The sequence below is a fragment of the Mus pahari genome, chromosome 6, assembly GCF_900095145.1.
Source record: "Mus pahari chromosome 6, PAHARI_EIJ_v1.1, whole genome shotgun sequence".
NCBI classification, from domain to species: Eukaryota; Metazoa; Chordata; class Mammalia; order Rodentia; family Muridae; genus Mus; species Mus pahari.
This window is the reverse complement of record NC_034595.1, coordinates 58524063-58531895: the sequence shown is the minus strand read 5'-3', so window position 1 is coordinate 58531895 and position 7833 is coordinate 58524063. Positions and strand designations below refer to the sequence as shown.

The 7833-nt window shown below is 45.9% G+C and overlaps 1 long non-coding RNA gene across 1 annotated transcript in view; it reads right to left on the bottom strand.

Annotated features, from left to right (window-relative positions):
* LOC110322844 overlaps positions 1–7559 on the bottom strand; it is a 12651-nt gene extending 5092 nt beyond the window's left edge. The window contains exon 1 of the long non-coding RNA XR_002380605.1: positions 7223–7559. This is a non-coding gene — a long non-coding RNA (uncharacterized LOC110322844). The remainder of the gene's footprint in view (positions 1–7222) is intronic.
* Between the last annotated feature and the right edge of the window lie 274 nt (positions 7560–7833).

Here is a 7833-nt window from a genome sequence, read left to right as displayed (position 1 = left end):
TCTCTCTCTCTCTCTCTCTCTCTCTCTCTCTCTCTCTCTCTCTCCCTTCTTTCTTTCTCCCTGCATTTCTATAATAAAGCTCTTAAACCAAGGAGGCTCTGCTCTGTTCCATCAAGTCCTGCTGCGCACTCTGGTCAGTGTTGGGAACTTCTTCCCCTATTCCCTCTGCCACGCAACCCTGGAGTGATAGCAAGGTAGCTCCAGGGGGGTCCCTGGTTGGGGCTGCCCCTTCTCTACCCAGAGGCAATGCCCACCTGGGGCCAAGTGGAAAGCGCCTGGCAGTTTCCCCACACCTGACTGACCAGAGAATAGAGAAACTCTGGCGGGGCGTGGGCATCTTTTCCTCCCAACTTTTCCCCTGGCCTCCCCCGGCTTTATTTTATTTTGTTCCCAACATTTATTCACAATGTCCTTTACTACAGTCTTCTAGTTTTATCTTAGTCAGTGTTCTATTTCTGTGAACAGACACCACGACCAAGGCAACATTTATAAAGGACAACATTTAATTGGGGCTGGCTTACAGTTCCAAGGGTTAGTCCATTGTCCTCATGGTGAGGACCACGGCACCACACAGGCAGACATGGTGCTGGAGAGGTAGTTGAGAGTTCTACATCCAGATCTACAGGCCGCAGGAAAAGAGTGACAGTGGGCCTGGCTTGAGCTTTTGAAACTCAAAATCTCATCACCAGTGACTTACTTCCTCCAACAAGGCCACACCTCCTCGTCTCTTCTAACCACATGAAATAGTTATATAATGTATAGCTGGGCCTGGTGATGCAGGCCTATAGTCTAAGTTACTTGGGAGGCTAGGTCAGGAAGATCACAAGTTCAAGACCTGCCTGTGCAATTTAGTGAACACCATCTCAAAACAGGAAGTAGAAGAGGGCTTGGATGTGACTTCGTGGTAGAGCATCCAGTGCCAAGTTCCCAGATATGGGAAAAAGTGACCATTTGACATTTAGCATCCAGCTTCTCTTTTCTATATGATGTTTCTGAGGCTCATTCATGTTAGTAAGTGTCAGTACATGATTCCTTTTTATGACTGACCGTCATGCTGTGTGTCTATATCACATTTTGTTTATACGCTGATGGGCAGGCAGCCTGGTGATGGACAGGCAGCTTGATGATGGACAGGCGGCCTGATGGACAGGTGGCCTGATGATGGACAGGTGGCCTGATGATGGAAGGTGGCCTGATGATGGACAGGTGGCCTGATGATGGACAGGTGGCCTGATGATGGACAGGTGGCCTGATGATGGACAGGTGGCCTGATGATAGACAGGTGGCCTGATGGAAAGGTATATGATGGGCAGGCAGCTTGGTTCTGCCTTTTCACTTCCCATAGCATCTTAACATCCCTGCTGTCATCCTCCTTCAGTATCACCTATCACCTAGACTGCAGTAACAGTAAATGACTTCTTTTAAATTACATCCTTTCAGCAATTTTTCATTTGTTTTGTTTTGCCTTTGGCCAGGGTCTCACTCTGTAGCCCAGGCTGGTCAGAAGTACACTGTGTGCCCGGGGTATCCTTAACCACACTGTCTCCGTTCCTCAGCCTCTTGAGTGCTGGGCTCACGCGCATGTGTCCCCATGCTTGGCTCTCCCCTCTTAACAACTTGGAGGTTATTCCGTGCTTATGGCCCTATAGGGATTTGTCTATTCATTCTAGGAACATCCTGAGAAGTCTCAGTCTTGGCTATGAATGCCGACACCTCGCTGACTCCTCCTGCGTACATTTCCCATCATCCTGTCAGCAGTGGACTGGCTCCAGCCACAGTGAGCTGCCCTGGCTCCTCAGGACCCTTGAGCTGCTCTCTCCCTTTAAGACACGGATATGAGCTGTGACCACTGCCGTGCTGCCCGCTCTGACAGTCGCCTGCCTGTTTTCCTGTTTCATCATAAGCATCATGTGGGTCTACAAAATATTTTATTAAGGTTTATTTATTTATTTTATTTGTATGAGTACACTGTAGCTGTCTACAGACACACCAGCAGAGGGCATCAGATCCCATTACAGATGGTTGTGAACCATTATATGGTTGCTGGGAATTGAACTCAGGACCTCTGGAAGAGCAGTCAGTGCTCTTAATCGCTGAGCCAGGGTCTACAACTTTATAACGCTATATTTCTTTGCAGCACATTGCAGAATTGTATTTTCCATATACTAAAAGCTCTATAAGAACAAGGCCATGTATTATGTGCCTCGCAAACCCCTTCAGCCTAGCCAGTGCTTGGCTTCTGGACACTAGTCAGTGGTATTGTAAGTAGGGCATGGGCAGAATTACCAAAATGTGCCTAGAAATTTAAGGTCATTAGAGTTCTTAAAATAGTCTAACCAAAGCAGACACACGCTGACACACAACCTCTATTCACATGGTAACTAAAGCAGACACACACAGACACACAACCTCTATTCACATGGTAACTGACTTCTCTTGTACCCATCCCCATTACCCATATCATAGGATTCAGGAAAAATGAGAATCTACTAAATGGAATATCCCTTGTATAGTTCTTTTTTAAAAAATTGTTTTATTAGATATTTTCTTCATTTACATTTCAAATGCTATCCTGAATGTCCCCTATACCCTCCCCCCACCCTGCTCCCCTGCCCACCCACTCCCACTTCTTGGCCCTAGCGTTCCCCTGTATGGGGCATATAAAGTTTGCAAGACCAAGGGGCCTCTCTTCCCAACGATGGCTGACTAGGCCATCTTCTGCTACATATGCAGCTAGAGACTCGAGCTCAGGGGGTACTGGTTAGTTCATATTGTTGTTCCACCTATAGGATTGCAGACCCCTTCAGCTCCTTGGGTACTTTCTCTAGCTCCTCCATTGGGGTCCCTTGTACAGTTCTTTGTCCATAATGTAAAATAGAACTGATCTTTTAGACCACACAAAACAAGCATGCTGTAGTCTAATGGAGACATGCAAAATGTGATCTTCTGGCTGCGGTGATTAATTTTGGCTTTGAAGAAAGCTCCAAAGAGATGCTTTCCAAAGAGCCTCTTGTGCAGCAAGAAAAGATACTCACACATGAATACTTTGATCCTTCTCCCTCTGTACCATGTGGTATTGGAATATAAATACGGCCTTTGTTTTTGAGGTTTTACCTCTTCCCTTGATGCACCTCTCAAAGGACAGATCAGGGCACAGGATTACAGCTTTCTATCATGAAATTAATTTTTTATACTTGAGAAAGAGACTTTAATCACCACCTGGGGGAAAGATAAATAACCTAAACCAGCTTCCCTAGCTATAGGAACCAACACTCAAAGGAGGAAGAAAATGTGACAGAATAAAGTCTCTTGTTGAAACTATACATACATGTAAGCGCACACACACAGAGAAGTATATATATATATGCAAACACAGGAATACATGCATGTGTACATACATGTACAAACACACACACATACATACATGCACTAAAAGCACTATATTTATATAGTCCCTTCAAGTTAGGCCTCAGGTACCAACCAGGCATGGAAATAAATATTACACTAAATAGTTTGCAGTTGATTATTTTGTGGTGTGTGTGTGTGTGTGTGTGTGTGTGTGTGTGTTTACTGGGGATAGAAACTAGGGTTTTATACATGCTAGACAGACACTCTACTTCTTTTTTTCTTTTTCTCCTTTGACAGTCTACTTCTAAGTCACCTCCCTACTCCTCTTTTTGCCTTTTTCATTTGGGGGCAGGATATCATTGAGATCCTAGGCTGGCCTGCAATCCCCTCTGTAGTCCTGACAGCATTTAAACTTAAGGATGTTCCTGTCTCTGCCCCTGAGTAGTTCAGGCTCATCAGTTTGACCACTTGCAAGCAGTTACTCTGCATGTTTTCCGAAGTTAGAATATCTTCCAACTGGTACAAGGCAACAGAAGGTCCACCTTGTATTCCAAACAGAAATAATCTTGAGACTGGTGTCTTATTTTCATTTCATGTGATAAATACTCTGACAAAAATTTAGGAGATAAAGGGTTTGTCTCTATGTTCAGCTTACTTTCATTCACATACATTTATCTATCCCAGGACCCCACATGATTACCATTATTAAGACATTTTGATAGTCATGCTCAGTGTAGGCGGTCCTTCCTTGGGAATCTCTTCTCAGGTGATGCTAGACTGTGTCACGTTGTCATTTAAAACCAACCATCACAGGTGGGCAGTGGTGGCACATGCCTTTAATCCCAGCACTCGGGAGGCAGACCAAACCTCAACACGGCATATTCTAGTCTGCCACACAGACAAGGTAAAACATTGCTGGAAGCTTAAATCATTCCCAAGGCACGATTCTTAATAGTCTGAGTGCATGCTCTCTTTAAACCATGCGTTCTCTTTGTTGTCAGTTCTCCAGGACATGACATCAACAGTCATTTGCAAATCACCAACTCAAACCAACTAACTAGAACTTCATAGACTGAGTCTGAAAACCCCTGCCCCAGTCCAGTAAGCCATCTTGTTGGTCACATTCATGACAGCCGGAACCACACCATGAAACTTGCCTACGATGATAAGCTTCCACACAGGCACAATGCTCACAACGACAATGACTCTTGTTACCTAAAGAACAATCATGAACCGGGCATGGTGGCGCATGCCTTTAATGCCAGCACTTGGGAGGCAGAGACAGGTGGATTTCTGAGTTCGAGGCCAGCCTGGTCTACAGAATGAGTTCCAGGGCAGCCATGGCTACACAGAGAAACCCTGTCTNGAAAAACNAAAAAAAAAAAAAAAAAAGAACAATCATGAAACCCCACAGAGCAATACACGTGATCCCTAGTGTCTTACAGCTCATAGATTTTGGGGCTATCTCTCAAATTATATTACCAGTAGAGAAATCCTTTAATAATAATTATTGACCAAAAAGACTTCATGCAAACACTTTATCAGGCAACTGTGGACAGAATGTATACTGTGCTCTTGCAAAGCTGAATGTGTGTGATTAATCCTCATTAAATTTATTGTTTCTTACTGAGAACTTCTGAACAAACTTGCTCACTAACTCCTAAAAGAGTACTCCAGAAGGCCAGGCAATGGTGGCAGACACCTTTAATCCCAGCATTTAGGAGGCAGAGGTATGTCTCTGAGTTCAAGGCCAGCCTGGTCTACAGAGAAAGAGCTCCAGGACAGCCAGGGCTACACAGAGAAACCCTGTCTCAAAACAACAGTGACAATCCCCAAAAGCCAGAGAGAGAGAGAGAGAAAGAGAGAGAGAGAGAGAGCATTCAAGAGAGCACTGCTATGCCTTTGCAACAGACCTTGAGCCTCCTTACCACACACAGCAGAAGCAGTAACTTCCAGGAAGCATTCCCTGTCACCCACAGGCGCTGGCCTTTCCTCCCAGGTTCTTTGTTGTCCAAACAGCACACTTCTCTGGGTGGAGATCCAGCACGGCGACCTTATGCATGCTGGCATGCAGGTTGCCAGATGAGCTACATCCCTAGCCTACATCGGTTAACTTCTTTTAGCTATGAGTTCACTATTGCAAAGTTAAAACATTAACACAAAATTTGTATTCTAATACAAACTTTCATGACAGCCATGTAACAATACAGCAGATACTATAAAATATCAGGTTGGAATTTATTTCTTATTCACATTTCCAAATATCTCTAATTCATAGACCTGCTGATTTTATGGTTTTCTCAACCAGAGCTGTGAAGGTTATAAAGATTTGCAAGTATTTCTCAACCTCAACACATCTTATCTCAACCATGAGGTTTCTGAAACACCTACCAAATTAACAGTACTCACTACACGAAAATTAACAGTTTCTGTCCCAAGGCACCCCAACCATTCTTTAATATTTAACCAAAAAAAAGTTGCAATTTTTATTTGTCAGGGTGGTATGTCTGCCTTCTTTGGATGTCGGACTGTTGAAAGCTGAGTTACACAAAAGGAGTCTTTGGAGAGCAGAGGCTTTACATACTCATTCCCAGAGACTGCCCTTCATCTCCTTTTTGCTTTACAGATTGATCCAATTTCTGTGCTTCCCGGAGAGCGCTGGGTTCTAATCAGCAACATCGGGAAGCGCTGGAATAAAGGAAGATGAGAGACTGCAGACGTCCTCACGCCTCCGAAGCAGCCAGTGAAGCGCGCTGGCCTATCCATTGGTGCACAGGACTGAGAGACAGGGACAGAAACGCTAGATAACTCCTTCATCCACTGGACAGGCACAGCTTCCAAACGGACCCTGGGCCAGCACGTCACATTGTTCCTGTCCCGTGTGGCTGCGCTGACCTCCACGCCTCGTTTGTAGGCTCTGCAATCCCCCTTGGGTAAGAGATGGGAAGGAGAGGCTAAATTTCTCAAGACTGCTTTCCTCCCAAGGCTCCCCACCCCTCCCTTTTTATGAGCATGTTAAAGGTTCATTCTGTTCCCTTTTAAGCTAGTAGGTCAAAGCCGCTACGCCAGCTTCCCAAATATGACTCAGGCTCCCAAATGAAACATTTGCAATTCTCTTAGACAGCCAAAAAGGAACCAGTAATTATTTCGTTATTTTTACATTTCTGGATAACTTCATATATGAATACTGTACATACACAATTTCTACCCCACTCTCCACTCCTTCTCCCTGTGTCCCCCATACTCCCTCTCAGAGTACATGCAACTAAGACAGCAAGCACATTAAGATTTGGGGCATTGGCAGACAATCCCCCACTTAATGAAAATCCAGAGCTGTGTGGCAGCAGGAGCCCACACATTCATGCCTGCTTCTGCTTCATTGGAAATCTGGGCACAAGCAATGGCAGGGTGAGGCAGGTTGAAACACATCCGCGCTAACTGAGTTGATGGGTCACTGCAGGACTGTTGGGGTGCCAGTCTAGATGACGAGGTCCCTTCTACAGGTCCACCAGGGAGAAGTGACATTATAGGGCAGAGAGAATGGGCATAGATAGAAACAGCCTCGCCTAGGCCAGTCCTGCCCTTGTCGATGTAAGGCATGTCTTGAAGACCCTGTGAAAGCCGAATGAAGTCTAGAGGCACAGGGTTCACCCGCAGTCAGTCCAAATCAACCATCTTACCCCGGCCTGTCCCTGCCATGCTCCTGGTTCTGCCACTGCTTTAGCGCACACAGTGCCTTCAGGAGGAAACCCTGAACTAATCTACTAAACGGCCAGAGTATGGGTGGGGTGGGACCCACAGTGAGGACATCAGTCAGAACCAAAGTATAAGTGGCCAGCGGGCATTCTGCGTTTTCCCTTAGGACTGCCCCTACCTGCCAGGCCAGCCTTTGTCCCTTCACAAGCCTGGCAATGGCTGGAAGCCCTCCCACCCTGTCCTTCCTTGGCCAATGTCAGCTGGGTCTTAGATCTCACCTTGGGCAGTGGGTAGGGTCTTCTGTACCTAAAGAGGCTCTGTCCAACGGGCTGCCTAATCCTCTGTAAAGATGCTAATGAAATACACCAACAAATACAGACACGAGTAGACGCAGAAGTAGGCGAGCACGTAGAGGAGGAAGTGAATGACTGGGTGAAGAGGCTCCATGCACTGTTCCCTGGAGGACTCTCTGCAGCCTTCATTCAACTCTTCTCCCTAGAGGATTGGTCGTCTCTATAGCAACAGAGTTCTATCAACAGAAGAGTCCGGGAGAGCTGGGAACAAGGCCCTGGTGGCCCAGTCCTGTGATTTCAGCTTTCTAAGAACTATCATGTGAAGGGAGGGTGTAGGACACACAGAGGCGCTCCCTCTGTTGGGATGGGTGGGAGCGCTAATTATTGTCACCCATTGGGTATTTCTCACTGTCTGGCATTCCTGGCATGGTTTTGGAGCACCCTGAAGTCGAAAGCCTTTCTCTCTCCTCAAGCTCAAGTCTCACAAGAACTTGGG